We start from the raw sequence: 15,386 nt of genomic DNA, 5'->3' as shown, positions 1-15,386 counted from the left end.
GATGTCTCTGTAGTCGACCAGACAGAGACCACATGGGAACAATATAGACGTTAACAGAGGATTCTTCTTTGTTGGCCCAGTACAGAACAGTCAGCTGGTCCGTCGCCTCACCCGTACAAGGGAAGCAGTGATCAATCAGACAACTGCAGCCTTAGAGAACTTGACAGAAGAACACACATCGATCCAGATGGTTGATTTGCAGAATAGACTTGTTCTAGATGTTATTCTGGCTGATCGAGGTGGAGCATGCTATATCATCAGATCCAGCTGTTGTATCTTCATACTCGACAATTCACCTTCTGTATATGCGGTCATCTTCAAACTACACAAAATAGATACTGAGATACATCAAGACTCAGGAACATGGACTTGGGCTGGATGGTTCTGGAACATATTTTCTGTATGGGGTCTAAAATATTATCGGCCTTATTCATAATTATTGCAATTCTCTTCTCTTGTTGTTTATGAATCCAATGCGGGCCAATGCTATGTTCCCTCTGTATTTCCACTTGTACTACTTGTCTACCATCTAAAACGAATGTCCAAAATGTAAATGCCCGTTTAGCAATACACCGAGAAGTCAGTGATATGATGCTAATTGATATACATGATGTTATCGTACCCCTTTTAAAGCATAAGAAAATGTCTTTGATAATGCGAAAAGGGTCCTCCGTGGAAATGTGTAATATTTTACTTAGCATTAGCTACAGACATTTTGGCTGTGGTGTCCATTTTCTTTCCTTCATAATTCTCCTGTCCTCTGCTGCTCGTGTTTTCACTGTGCTTGTGTTATCTATTTTAGTTGACTTCCTGACTCAGCTAAAAGGCACGTGCTGAGGGTTTGTAGCTGCCCGTGCACCTGGTCTCAGATGTTAATTGTCGACCATTTACTGCTGCCATAAGCATTCCTGCTCCCCCTCCCACTTTGCTGACCACGTAGTTATTCATCTGCCCTTGTTTGCTGATAACTATTTCTAAAACTTGTTCCTCCTATTTCTGTTCACATGCATACACTGCAGAAAACGGGTATAAAAGGGACACGGTTTCTGAATTCAGGGTACTACCTCATGCAGCACTTGAGAGTGCTGTGTGGATGTGGTCCCACTCATGAGTGATTAATAAACTTGATTTATTCCAACTCCAGTGCCAATCTCTATTTTGTTGGTCTTTGAACCCGTGGACAAAAGGGTGACCCTGCAGCTATGTACCCCTAAAAAGGTACATTTCCACACTAGGGCTCGTGAGAGTCCTGCACACCTCCCAATAGTGCACACAATCAAAAATGGAGCCCTGTGATTGTTTGAAAGGCCTGTTTTTCCTGTGTGCCATCATCCCATGAGTCCTGTGAGTGACATTGTATACGACCTCCTCAAATTGGATGGTGCAAGTAAAATAAGATGGCTAAGTTATGTTGAATCCAATCTTCGGGAGGTCGGTCTGCATTATCTGTATAAGGATCCAAAGATGTGCCGGTCAATATCCAAGAAGGAGCTGAAAACTCATTTACTGGTCCACCTACAGGCGAAGAGACACAATATTAATTTTAAACTTAAGTTAAGTTATACTGTGCTGCTCCAAGCATAAGTCTAACTAATACAGACTCCATTTATTTATCTTTCGTCACGGACCTTCAACATAGATACATTTTAATGAGATTTCATTTAAATTATATCCCCCACATGTTAGGCCATCCACCCAAAATGTATGCGATTACTGCAATCCCTTTTTGCCCCTGCTACAAGCGATCACCCCAGAATGATCTCCACTTTTTATTCTTTTGTAAATTTTATAGTGAAGAAAGGAAAAAAGTCATTGCTCCCCTTGTTCGTAAAATTAATTTTAAACAATGTTGTGTGGCTTTATATTATTTACAGTTATTGTCTGAACCTTTTACCTGTTTTTCTTTGGCCTCTTTTCTCTTATCTGCTTTGAGCAAAAGAAGATGAAATTGTCATTTTGATACTTACGATGCAATTTAAGGCATTGGGTTGTGCAATATTTCTGTATACTTACGAGCAAATGTTCTCCTTTTAGCTTATGATTTTTTATTATGTTTGAATACTTGTGATTTAAAAAGTGTAGTAATAGCTCTTTTTTCTGTATATATCTGTAGAATACTTTTTATGCCGATGTTGTGTCAGCGAAATAAAGTTATTTCTGACTGACTGAGTCCTGTGAGTGCTCGGATTGGCTGGCTGTTGGAATGTTTGAAATGAATTGGCATCCATTACTGATTACTGTGAAAAATTAGAGGTGTTGTGAAAATGAAGTCAAAAAGCTTTATAAGGGGGCAGCAGAAAGGCATACTGCCCCTCCTAGATTTAGAGAAGGGATACCTTCAGTGAATAAAATAGATGTATAATATTTTTAACAAATGTTTACAATCTTGCAGGTCTCTCACAGGATTATGAATAGTAAAAGGGAGCAGATGAGTTTTCAATATACTCAATTAGTAGAAATGCACATTGTGTTCTTGTTTTTGAGAGGAAGTGTGTAACAGATAAGTACTGTGATGAGTAAATAGTTATTTCTTATTTTCAAGAAATGTTATGATCTTGCGAGACTCTCAAAGGATAGTGAAAAGTAGAAAAGAATAGTTGATCTTTGAATACACTGTAGTGTACACACTACTGTAGGAAGGAGAATTACTGGAGATGGTGTTTATCAGAGTCTACTATTAATGCCCATCGGTTTGAAAAGAGTTATGAGTAGAGTACAGTCTCTTCTCACCCTACTATGCACACCAGTCATCTGAGAGAGATGTCTGACAGAAGAGGCAAGTCCCTCCCCACACACTACTATAAACACCCATCATCTGAGAGAGAGGTCTGAAAGGACAGGCCAGTCCATTCACACATCCTATTATGCACACCCATCATCCAAGAGAGGGGTCTCAGCAGAGAGGTCAGTCTCTCTCAACACACCCTACCATGCATACCCGTAATCTGAGAGAGAGGTCTGAAAGGAGAGGCCAGTCCCTCCCCAAACCTGACTATGCACATCCGTCATCTAAGAAAGAGGTGTGAAAGGACAGGCCTGCTATTCTCCACACACTACTATGCATACACATCATCTGAGACATAGCTCTGAAATGAAAGGCCAGTCCATCCACACACATAAAAAGAGAATGAAAACCAGCAGGTGATTTCTTTGGACTACCTGCATTTTCTGAATACCTGATGTCTCATTAGATTGTCTTCATGAATTTTTTAACAGGATTGCATTAAAACTCGGACTTTGTCCATCACCTATCCAATACTGTTTTTGGATTGTTATACACTATAAGTGGTGTGCTGCAATAGCTTTGTCCTTTGGTCCCATAAATACAATGTTAAATGTGAAAATAAATGTCCCGTTATGTTTAGAGCAACTGTATGAAAAAGCAGTATTACGCAAACCTCATCCAAGAGACAAGTAGCCATTGCCAGCTAATTTGAATTGCAGTGTGAGAGCTAAGCTGGAAAATTGCCGCTATCACAGGGCAGATTTTTATTTTTTGGTGTTGAAGAGCCACTCTATGATCAGTTCTTAGTTGAGTATGCCTGGAATAGGGGATAATGAAACAAGACTCCATATTTTCTCCTTTTCTTATATTGCTTTTTCCTGCACAAAGTTTGCAGCGTTTTACCTGATGGAATTTGTATTGTGATAACCATCAAACCTGTGTGGTAATTTATCAGTAACTCTAATCGCAGTTCAATATTACCAACACAGACGAAGGGGCAGAATTTGTTTTCTTCCGATCAGCACAACAATCAAATTTTAAGTGTTATGCAAGGGAGAAAAGAAGTGCAGAGCCTTATCTACTAAGACTGGCCTGCGGCTGCTGTCATCGCCTGAGCTGGAGCTCTAAGAAGACTTCCTTGTGTGCCACAAAGTCTCTGAACAATCGTGTAGAGGTCAGTGTGCGCAGTCTAGCATAGGTTTTCTACTGGAAGCATTACATTGGGCCCACTTTACAATGGAAACAGTATTAAATCATCACTGTAGTAATAGTACTGCTACAAAGGTATGAAAATATACTAATTGCTATCATTCATAAACATTGGTTGGCCAAAAAGCAAGTTTTTAAGCGCACTACTGGCAACGCCATGTGAAAATTTCACATGGCAATATGTAGTACAATTACACATTGACAAAAGGTAGTCCTGGTGTGCAGTTGTACATTTTATTTCCTTTTTCTGTTTTTTTCTCCATGGGAAAACCATCCTTTCCCTGTATTCCCATGAACATTGGGTGTTCCATTCCATTTCCACCTTGAAAGGGAATATATATCTGCCCTTTTCTGAATCAAATGTCCATCGATTTTGAGGGTGGGAAAGGGTGGTTGTTGGACATGTTTGTGAATATCTGCAAGTTCAGGAGTTTCTGGTCATTCAAAAACTCTCACGGTAAACCACTCCTTAAGCCACCCACTCCACACCACTTGTTAGTTGTGTGCAATAGTGGCATAGAATGAGGCGGTAGCAAATGCGTTTATGTGAGCTAGTCATCCTTTTGTTGATTGCCCACAGGCACAAACAGAACCATTGTCAGCCTTAAACATAGCTTTGTGCCTGAAAGTGTCTTTCTGATCCAGGCCCTCTGAATCAACACAAGCTCATGAGTTTGTGGGAGTTAACCATGACTTTATACACTAAGTCCTCATCTCTTGAGGAGGTTTTACTACAGTGTAATTGTGCATAGTTGTGATGTACATATTGTGTTATTGTAAATGTTTTTACACCTGCTTGTTGGCTTTTGTGGGTGCCCCACAGCGAAAATTAGCCATTTCATTCTTTTAATTAGATGCTCACATTCGAAAAGAGCGTTATCAACAAGTAGCTATATGTCAGTTCTCATAAATTGATTTCAACTACAAAATATCAGACTGCCATAAACCAAGAAAAAAATCCGTGATTCATGACTTTTTTGTAAATTGTTGCTGATCTGTTAAGCATTTTAAATTAAGCAAAAACATTCCTACCAATGTTGGATCATACCAATTCAGAATGCATGCTTTCTTTTTAATCAATCGCAAATTGTTTTCGAGAAAGCGGAAATATTTTTCTGTGTGTACTTATTGTAGTTTCATTTAAATTAATTCAATTTAAAATGTAAGCTTACCTACAATTTTAAGATGTACATAAGCAACATCAGTCAATTAGCTGTCTTTCAAGTAGTTTCAAATGATTCATCAAATCATTGACCTTAGATTTAATATTCTTGCTTTCATTATGACCTCTTTGGTACATAGCTTTTGCTTTTTCCTGATCAAAGGCAGTATTCTTCAATGCTGATCACAGAGGCCAGAGCATCTGTATTACTATGTCTAATACTATACAGTCCAACCCTACAGTGCCAACTTAGCAGACAAGGTACTCGCACTGTTAGCCTCTTAAGATTACCTCGGTGTCTGCAGTTTTTGCTTTTGAAGGGAGGGTGTGTCTTGAATAAGCACCTTGTAACCTCAAAGTTGCTAACTCATTAACATTTTTCCACGATATGTGAAGAAAAACAGCTTTAATAGTAATTGCAACTAATTTCATAGAACGATGCTGGAGTAACACACGTCATGTGCTTTTTGTAGATCTAAAAAGGAATCAACTTCTGAAAGACACTCATTCTTCCAAATACACTCTAGAAAGTTCAGTCCGCGCGTTTTTGCCACCAGAGTCTCCAGAATGGTAGCAAATCATGTTTCCACCACTGAATCCCAATAATAATTCTTTATTATTGACAATTTTTCATATTTTATTAGATGGTGGAAAATGATTCAGTTAACAAGGATGTCTAATCCTTTGCCGGATCACGCCTACACTTTCTCCATCTTCCTACCCTAAAGCCTTGCAAACGATGCCAAATCATTTGTAGTACTTCTTTCATCTGACACCCTGCTTCATGGCAGCACCCCAACTCCTCCAGCAAAACCTGCAGAGGCACACGTGAATCATACCCCTGTGGGAACATCCACTCAGGAGATACCTCTTACATTGAGCAACTTTGATCATGAAAAACTATTACAGCTAACGAAAAATGCATTATTGGCATTCAGAATATTTCACATCAATATTTCTATATTCCAAAAATTCCACATAACTAATGGCAATGTTGGTCATGAGCAAAATGGAAGATAGGTGAGGCTAAGCATACTAGCTACTGCCAGCGTGCTCCATCCGCTCTGCAATGGTTTACCCTGATTGGTCCCTGTTCAGTTTAGGGACGTTATCTATAATCACCTTGAGGGTACCCACATTATTTTTATTATTATTAATGGCATTTGTTAAGCGCATGGTTGCACACGGAACAGTGCGTCCCGCGCTGACAGTACCACCAACATCACATAAGTAACAATAGTGGCGGAGGAGGGAAAGCAGGAGAACCATGCTAAATTAGGCCTTGGGGAAAAGACGAGTTTTCAACATTTGTCTAAACCTCGTTTCAGACGGTTCCATTCTCAGTTCGATGGGAAGGTCATTCCAGCCCTTACTGGCAAGGTAACGAAAGGACCGTCCTCCCATCCTAGCTCTGTGAATCCGTGGAGCAACTAACAACATATTGCCCATTGACCTAAGAGAACGTGAAGGTCGATAGACAGGAAGCAGTGCTTGGAGATAAGAGGGAGCTTTTAGATGAGCAATGCGATGAGCAATGCACAACATTTTGAATGTAATTCGTTCTCTTATCGGGAGCCAATGTAAGGAATACAAGGCATTTTTCCCAGAGGCCCTTCTAGGAAGGTTCAAAACAAGCCTAGCAGCTGCACTTTGAACACGCTGCAACTGCATTAGACCTTTATTACTTAGTCCGCACAGGAGGGAGTTCCCATAGTCTAAGTGGGAAGTGACCAAGGCATGTATCATTGTTTTTCTGGCGCTAGGAGGCAATAGGTCAAGAATCTTCCTAAGGACCTTTAAAATACCATAGCATTTACCAGCCACATTACCCACATGGTTAGTGTAGGCAAGATTGGAATCAAGGAGTATGCCGAGGTTCTTGACTGTTTCAACCGGGACCGGAACCGAACCCAGTTCTGAGGGCCACCAAGCGGATGTCCAGATGGATGGACAAGGACCAACAATAAGAACTTCCGTCTTATTGCCGTTAAGGCGGAGGTAGTTCAACTTCATCCACCCATCCAGTGCTACCAGGCATGCCGAAAATTTCTCCGCCTCCACAACTGGGTCACGAGACAAATTGATCACCAGTTGTGTATCGTCTGCGTAAGAGACTATGGCAACACCAAATGACTCCACCAGTCTTGCAAGAGGTTCCATGTACAGATTGAATAATGTTGGGCTCAGAATCGAGCCTTGAGGAACCCCTTGTTTGAGACATCTGATACTGGATTTGCACGGTGGACAGTGCACCTGAAATCTTCTGTTATTAAGAAAGGACGTCAACCATTCATGGGCTTGACCAGTTATGCCCATCTCTCTCAGACGGTCCAGTAAAACGGAGTGTGACACGGTATCAAACGCCGCACTTAGGTCCAATAGGACCAGTGCGGTCGTGTGACCCTCATCCGCCTGGCACCGCAGCAGTTCCGTCGACAGAAGGAGAGTGGTCTCCGTCGAATGTTTGGCTCTAAATCCCGACTGAGACGAGTGAAGGATCTTATTATCTTCCATGAATCTCACCAATTGTCGGTTGACCAATTTCTCAACTACCTTCGCACAATAGGGGAGGAGCGAGATAGGTCTCAAATTGTCCAGTTGTGATATGCTGATATGAGCTTTCTTTTTTATCGGGACAACTTGGGCCAATTTCCATTCGTCCGGAACTAAGCATTCTTGGAAGGAGAGAGAGGCCAAATTTCCTATGTGTTCAGCTACCTGGGGGAGATGACTGCGAAGAATCCTCGCTGGAACAACATCTAAGGGCGAGCCAGAGTGAATATTTGATAGAATATTAATTAACTCCTCAGTTTGGGGGACCACCAATTTCCCCAAAGTATTCTTAACCTGTATTTCGCGGTAAGAATTGGGCCGATCTGTATGTTCTGAGGTGGTCTGGAAAGAATCATAGATCTTTTCTACCTTCCCAACAAAGAAGTCAGCGATCTTATTGCATGATTCAGTCGAGGGGCTAGCTTCCTCTGAACTAGCTAACGGGGATGAGAGTTCCTTTAAGATCCTGAATAGCTCTTTCGAGGTATTTTCTGAGCAGTCAATCCTCTTACTGTAATAGTCTCTTTTAGAGACCACATTGTTTCCAGACTTGGTTTGAAATATCTAGTTTCCCTGCATCATGTGGCGGAGGACACGCCTGAATTCTCTATGCGCTTGCACATACGGAAGGGGCTCAGGAGATGATTTTAGCTCTTTTGCCCCTTCACTTTTCAACCAAGATGACAGGCAGCACTATGGTGTACATTGATTAAGTGGATGTGATTGGTTTCAGCTTGCCCCCTTCTCACCTAGTCCTGATTATTAGATCTGATCTTTCTTGTCCTTTTTACAAGCCTTTTTCCAATATGTTTTTGGGCAGACCCAGCCAACGCGTTTCACTCCTTACAGGGACTTCATTGAACGAAAAGCGGGAGCATTCTTTTGCTTGAGACATTGGTTGAAATTGATGAGAACCAGATAGATGGAAACACTGGAATTAGATATTCATTGCCCTGATGAAGTCCCTACAAGGGATGAAATGCTTAAGCTGGGACTACCCAAAAATTATTGGAAACTGACTTGCAATAAAGAATACTTGGAAAAAATCCCAACACTTGGAGAATAATTCTCAACACAAAGAAAGACTCTGATTATGAATTTTGGATCCTAAGCGATTACAGATAAAAAATCATGGAAGTATGAATTAATTAATAGATAGTATGTTGCCCTCCTACTAAAGCATGTTCTGATTTGATTTGAGTTTTGTGGGCAGTCGAAATTCTGCAAGTAGGCACAGGGTACATAAGAATTTTGGAATATTGACCGGTGCAGTCTGAAGAATTACTACTGTCATTGTTTTGAATTTATGTTTCAGTTATTTTTTTCGAGGCCTAACAAATGAGATGTAATGCCTTTTACCCTGAAAACCTGCAGAGAGAAGGGTAGACTGGAGTGCACTGACAGCTTTAGAACTCAGATGTGTGTGTTCAGTTCCTGCATCAGTCCACAGAAACCCAGATCTCCAAAAGTGAACATGGCCGTCCATATTGGATGTGTGCTATCTTTCTTTCTTTAATCTTTATTTCGATTCAGGGAATCATAAAAGAAAACATACAAATGCATTAAGTAACACAAATTGTCTTAAAAAGTAAAATCTTACAGTAATAATATAATACAACTATAAACTAGGATGAATACAATTGCAAATATAGGAAAATTGGAGCATAATCCTAGCCACAGATAAGCAATTTTTCATTTCATTTCAGCAGGTAAATTCTTCTGATATACCATACTGCTGCTAGATACTTGGTAATAGCAAAAACAGTAGAAGAAGATAAATCACTTTTCAGCAGCCTATAGGCATCTAAATGTCGTCTAATGCCCCAATTCCTACAAATAGGAGCAATCCACTTCTTCCTAGATTTAGCGTACATAGGGCAGAAAAACATTAAATGAATATCGTCCTCCAGCTCACTAGAGCATGCAGGGCCATTTTTTAAGGTAGGAGGGTGCCATTTACTGGTGAGTGCTCTAACTGGGAGTGCGTTATATCGCCATTGTAGAAATAGTTTTCTCAAGACGACGGGATTTATATCGTTCAGGACTGTTTCCAATCTACAATGATCCTTCATGGTTACAAAAGTAGTGGTCATTGATCCCAAATTCTCGCTTGCAAGAGATGCCGAGAGATTAGAATTATGATATAGTGCAACAAGTTCTTTGCGAGATATAGTCGCACAGGCCTCTAGGGGATTTGTCCAGTGGGTCCGTAGGCCCAGCCTAATAAATTCATTTTTAACATAGTTGAGCCATGGGATTTTGCCCAGAGCTGGGTGAAGGTAGAGTTCCATAAGTTCAGAGCGATAGCTCAAAAGTTCAGGGGTTGTCCAAAGACGCCTCCAAAAAGTGAAAGGCTTCACACCTAGTTCTTCCCTTAACGGTCTCAGTCCCATATCGAGCCTCATGGGAAGCAACGGCGTGCTAGGTGGAAGGGCAGACAAGTTCCGTAAGAACTTGTTTTCCGTAGCGGCAATCTCAGGGGCACAATCAATGCCCCAGAGTTCGCCGCCATAAATTAAAGCCCCACGAGCCTGCATTTTGTAAATTTCCAAAGGAGGACCAATCGGGTGAGTCATGGATTGGTTCCATAATTTCAGGATTCCCCCTACCCTTTGAGTTAACTTTAAATTTGATTTTGTCTGGTGATGGGACCAGGTCATTTTCTCATTGAGAGTTAGACCCAAATACTCAAAAGTATGGACTCTTTCTAGGCTGGTTCCATTTATGGTGGGATTAGGACGAAGAAACCTAGAGGGGTTGAAGATCATAAATTTGGTCTTAGCCGTGTTGATCTCCAACCCCCGGTCAATACAGAAGGATACAAAGCCATCCAAGACACGTTGTAACCCCATAGGGGTCTTAGCTAAAAGCAGCGTGTCATCGGCAAACATAATGGCAGAAATGCCAATACCCGCAAGCCGTGGAGCATCTCTATTGGGTACATCATTTAAATGAGAAATGAGACCATTTACATAAAGGCAGAACAGCGTGGGCGCCAAAACACAACCCTGCCTTACCCCTCTTTCGACAGGGAAACTAGGTGAGAGGCTACCATCTCTACCACATCTTACCCTCGCATAGTTGTTAGTATGGAGGCGCACCAGTATGTGCAAGAGAGGCCCTGGAAAGCCTAAATCTTGTAAGACGGTCCATAATTTTGTGCGGGGAACTAGGTCGAAAGCCGCACAGAGATCGACAAAGACCGTGTACAGGGAGCCCCCCTCTATCTTTACTGTTTTCCAGAAGAGCATACACAACCTGAAAATCTGATCAATTGTGGAAACGCTCTTACGGAAGCCAGCTTGATAGTTGCTCAGAATCTCAGAGGCCTCGGCCCATTCCATAATACGTTCCAGGATCAGCCTCGAGAAAAGTTTCTGTGCAACATCTATCAGGCTAATGGGCCTGTAATTCCCTGGTAACAAGGGGGACCCTTTTTTGAAAATAGGCACGACTTCGGCGCCTAGCCATGTAGAGGGAACAGGCAACCCATCAAGAATAGCATTGAATAATAATGTAAGATATGGTGCCCACACTCTAGGTTCATGTTTGTACAAATCACCTGGTACCCCATCCAGGCCTGGTGCTTTACCAGCAGGAAGTTGGGAAATTGCAAGCAGGATTTCAGTTAGCGTGAAATTTGCCTGGTCCTGACTTGGTACTGCATATAGTGAGCTCACTAGGGCAGATGTCGGGCCCCTATAAAGAGTGCTAAAGTGGGTTTCCCAGGCTTCTGAGGCAATGTTATTAATTATAATTGCAGGAGGTTCGGTTGTGCCAGTAGATACAATCAACCAAAATCTCCGTGAATCTCTAGATTTTAGGGCAGATGTTAAATTCTCCCAGTTTTCAGAAGCCCATTCCAATTTAGCAAAGTGTATCAGGGATCTATAAGTCTGTCTCTTGTGTTGAATGTCAGACCTAGAGGCTTTCTTCTTTATGGCATCAAGCAGGGTCGCTCTTGGCCGATCTACAGGTCTTGTTATACCAGTTGGGCTGGTTTACAGATCTCTTTTTACAAGGGACTGTTGGATTAAATAAACCAGACAGCGTATGAAACAATTCCTGATGGACAGTAGCCAATTTCTCATAATAGTTTGGAGGAGAATACTGCTCTAGAGTCTCCACTATGTTGTTTAGAACCGAGGCAGCTACAGCATAAACTTGGGATAATTCTTTCTGATTTCGAACCAATTTGGTCCATTTAATTCTCCGCTTATTATTTGAGAGAGTGGCTGAGGCTGATGGCTCCATGTTGGGTGGTGACGCTAAATCTAGAGGGCACAGGCCAGATAGGGAGACATCCAATATAAGAGGATTATGGTCGCTCTCCCCCCTTGGAATGACTTGGAAATCAAGGACTCTATTCCATTCCTTGGCTTGGAGAAAAATATAATCAAGTCTAGCCTCTCTGCCTGGCTTATTAAATGTGGGCTTAGGGCGATTGTCTAAGGTGGTTCGTCCATTACAAGCCCTAATAGAGTGGACCATTGTCAGGGAAGTAATCTGGATAGCCAGAGGTGTCCAGGCCCTCGCCATTGGGCCTGAAACCTGGGGAATATTCCAGATTTCGTCCTCTTCTTGGTTTATTTGGTCCACCAGGCCCTCAAGTGGTTCAAAATGAGAGTTAAAATCACCAGCTATGAGAAGCATTATATGGTCGGGTATTCCAGTTAAGACATTAGAAAGGGCCTCGATCACCCGGGATTCCGCACAAAAATTCACGGGTCTGGCGTATACATTAATCACCGCCAGTTTATTATCTAAGCCCCAATCTAGTATCAAACATAGAATATCATCAGACCCAGTTTCAAAATTAGTAACAGTACATCCCAAGTGAGTAGCAACCCAAATAATCAAACCACCAGAAGGGCGGCCACGGCCACCCCACACCGCCGGAATTGAATAAGTAACATAACCCAATCGATGGTAATCTTGTCTTGCCCAAGTTTCTTGGAAACAACATATTTGATGAAGATCTATGAAGGCTCCCCAAATTGGGCAATCAAGTTTGCTGGGTAAACCGGCTATATTCCATGAGAGCACTTTGTGTTTTGTTATATAGTTGGAAGGAGCTACGGAAGTTTTACAAACGGAAGGCTCGCACAAATTTGGAATGACAGGAGTGGTAGTAGGAACAGGGATAGGAGCAGGAGAAGTGGGCTGGGGATTAAGAAGTGGAAGCACTACAGGGGCTGGAACAGAAATAGAGACTTCCTGAGGAAGTCAATCGACATCCTCAAGACAGGCATACCTATTGAAGGTTGAATAGCCAGAGCACAAAGGCTCATCAAAATGGAAACGCCTAGGCCTACCTCTAGCCCCATTGCCCCCAACTTTAGACCAATTGTCATCCATATCATCCTGGAAAAAAGTGTGAATTGGGGGGTAGAAAAAAGACAGAGGTAGAGAGTTAATAAGGGAGGTACTATTACTACCTGTCCAATTAAGAATATAGGGAGCTGTTAGGCGGTTACTAAAATTGACCAAAATACAGTCACCCTTGATATTCTTTGTGGTGCTACCCAGCCAAGGAACCCTTCTAACCATTAGAACCTGTGACCTAATATTTGGGGGGAGAGGCCTATGCTTATTGAGCCAGTTAATGACTTTATTTTTTAAAGATGCATAGGATTCAGGCGATGAGTTAGTAAGTTCCAGAACGCCTGTTAAAACGACAACATAGGGTGAGGCTTCTGGTGGAAGATTAATTATGTTTCTCCTGTTTGTTAAAACCATATTTGAATTAGTGTTGGCTCTTGGATCCTTAGGAATTTGATCCGAGTCTACATATTGTGGGTTGGGTACTGTAACTGAGTTCTTAGTTAGGGTTTGTGTTTGGCATTGGGCAGGCACGGAGGATGTATGTTGGGGGCAGAGGATATCGACAGGAAAATGTTTGGTGTGGGATCTGGTATACTTGGCATAGGATCTCGAATTTCAAGTGGAAGGGTTTCCTTCCTTTGAAGTGAGTTTGGGGAACCTGAGGGAATGAGAAGGGGGGGGAAATGTGAATCCGCTTTACTTGCTTCACATACAGCACACGGTTTGGCTCTGCTCTCTAATACGTTTGCAGGGGCTGTAATGGCCCTTTCTATTTCCTTAAGCCTAATGTCAATTGCATCAAACCTAGCAATCAGTGAAATAAGAAGACCCTTAATAGCAGTATTTACAGTGTCAGTAAGTCGGCAAGAGCCCTCGTCGGGTTCCAAGTCACAATCAGAGACATGTATAGGGGTGTTAGACGTCAATAAGGTTTGTTCCAATGGGGGTTTGAAAATGCCATTGTTGACTTGGGCAGGCCTAGTACATGTTGGAATGGATGCATTAACAGTGCTGGTCTGATGTCTGTCAAGTCTGGGTTTTTTCCCTCTCTTGGTGGCCCCCACTCATTTTCTTTTTGGGACAGCACCCTCCTCAATGTACTGTGCTCGATTTAACATCAGGTCCGGCAATCGGGAATGCGTAGTCTGATCAGTAACCTCAGGGATGGGTTGGAGAGTATCTCTACGTGAGGGAGAGCCAGATCTTAGGTCACATAATACAGATTCAATTGTACGATCGATACTGTCCATCAATGCTGCTTGTGAGTCATCGAGGTTTGAAGGGGAGCCAGCAGATGCGATTATACCCAGAGATGACCCGCGCGTACTGGCAATCCCATCAGATACGCGCCTTTCTAGCATGTTCAGTTCCCCCTGAATTACAGAGTTCGCCCTGATAATAAAATTATCCAAAGTTCCAGATACTATCGGTTGGGATCTCGTTACTTTACTCCGTGTGTCCATAGTGACTTACTTCCTTAGGCGCGGCGAGACAGTGGAGCAAAGGGACAGGGCCCGGTCCGGTCTTGTCCGTGCTTGAACGGGCTTAAACGGGCCCGCCCTTTGCCCGGGCTTCGCCCCGGACTACGCCCCGCAACGCGTCCCGCAACGCGGTAGTAGGTGCGGAATTGAAATAGGAAGAGGAGGAGCCGGGAAGAGTGTCCAGGTGTGCTCGATCAGAATGGGCAGCAGCGCACCCTGGACCTCGCAGTCCCAGCAGTAATCAGGCTCCAGATACACCAGCACGAAGACGTCGTTTTTAAAATTCCTCGTTGTTTAAAAATAAAGGTAAAGGTAAAATTCTGCAGTGTCCACGCCTGCGAGCGGCGCCCGCGAAGCGGGGGCCGCGAGGCGTTATGTAGGCAAGAGAGGAGAAGGAGGAGCCGGGAAGAGTGTCCAGGTGTGCTCGATCAGAATGGGCAGCAGCGCACCCTGGACCTCGCAGTCCCAGCAGTAATCAGGCTCCAGATACACTAGCACGAAGACGTCGTTTTTAAAACTCCTCGTTGTTTAAAAATAAAGGTAAAGGTAAAATTCTGCAGTGTCCACGCCTGCGAGCGGCTCCCGCGAAGCGGGGGCCGCGAGGCGTTATGTAGGCAAGAGAGGAGAAGGAGGAGCCGGGAAGAGTGTCCAGGTGTGCTCGATCAGAATGGGCAGCAGCGGACCCTGGACCTCGCAGTCCCAGCAGTAATCAGGCTCCAGATACACCAGCACGAAGACGTCGTTTTTAAAACTCCTCGTTGTTTAAAAATAAAGGTAAAGGTAAAATTCTGCAGTGTCCACGCCTGCGAGCGGCTCCCGCGAAGCGGGGGCCGCGAGGCGTTATGTAGGCAAGAGAGGAGAAGGAGGAGCCGGGAAGAGTATCCAGGTGTGCTCGATCAGAATGGGCAGCAGCGCACCCTGGACCTCGCAG

Source organism: Triturus cristatus, chromosome 10 (genome assembly GCF_964204655.1).
Source record: "Triturus cristatus chromosome 10, aTriCri1.1, whole genome shotgun sequence".
Classification (NCBI taxonomy): domain Eukaryota; kingdom Metazoa; phylum Chordata; class Amphibia; order Caudata; family Salamandridae; genus Triturus; species Triturus cristatus.
This window is presented reverse-complemented; position numbering follows the sequence as displayed.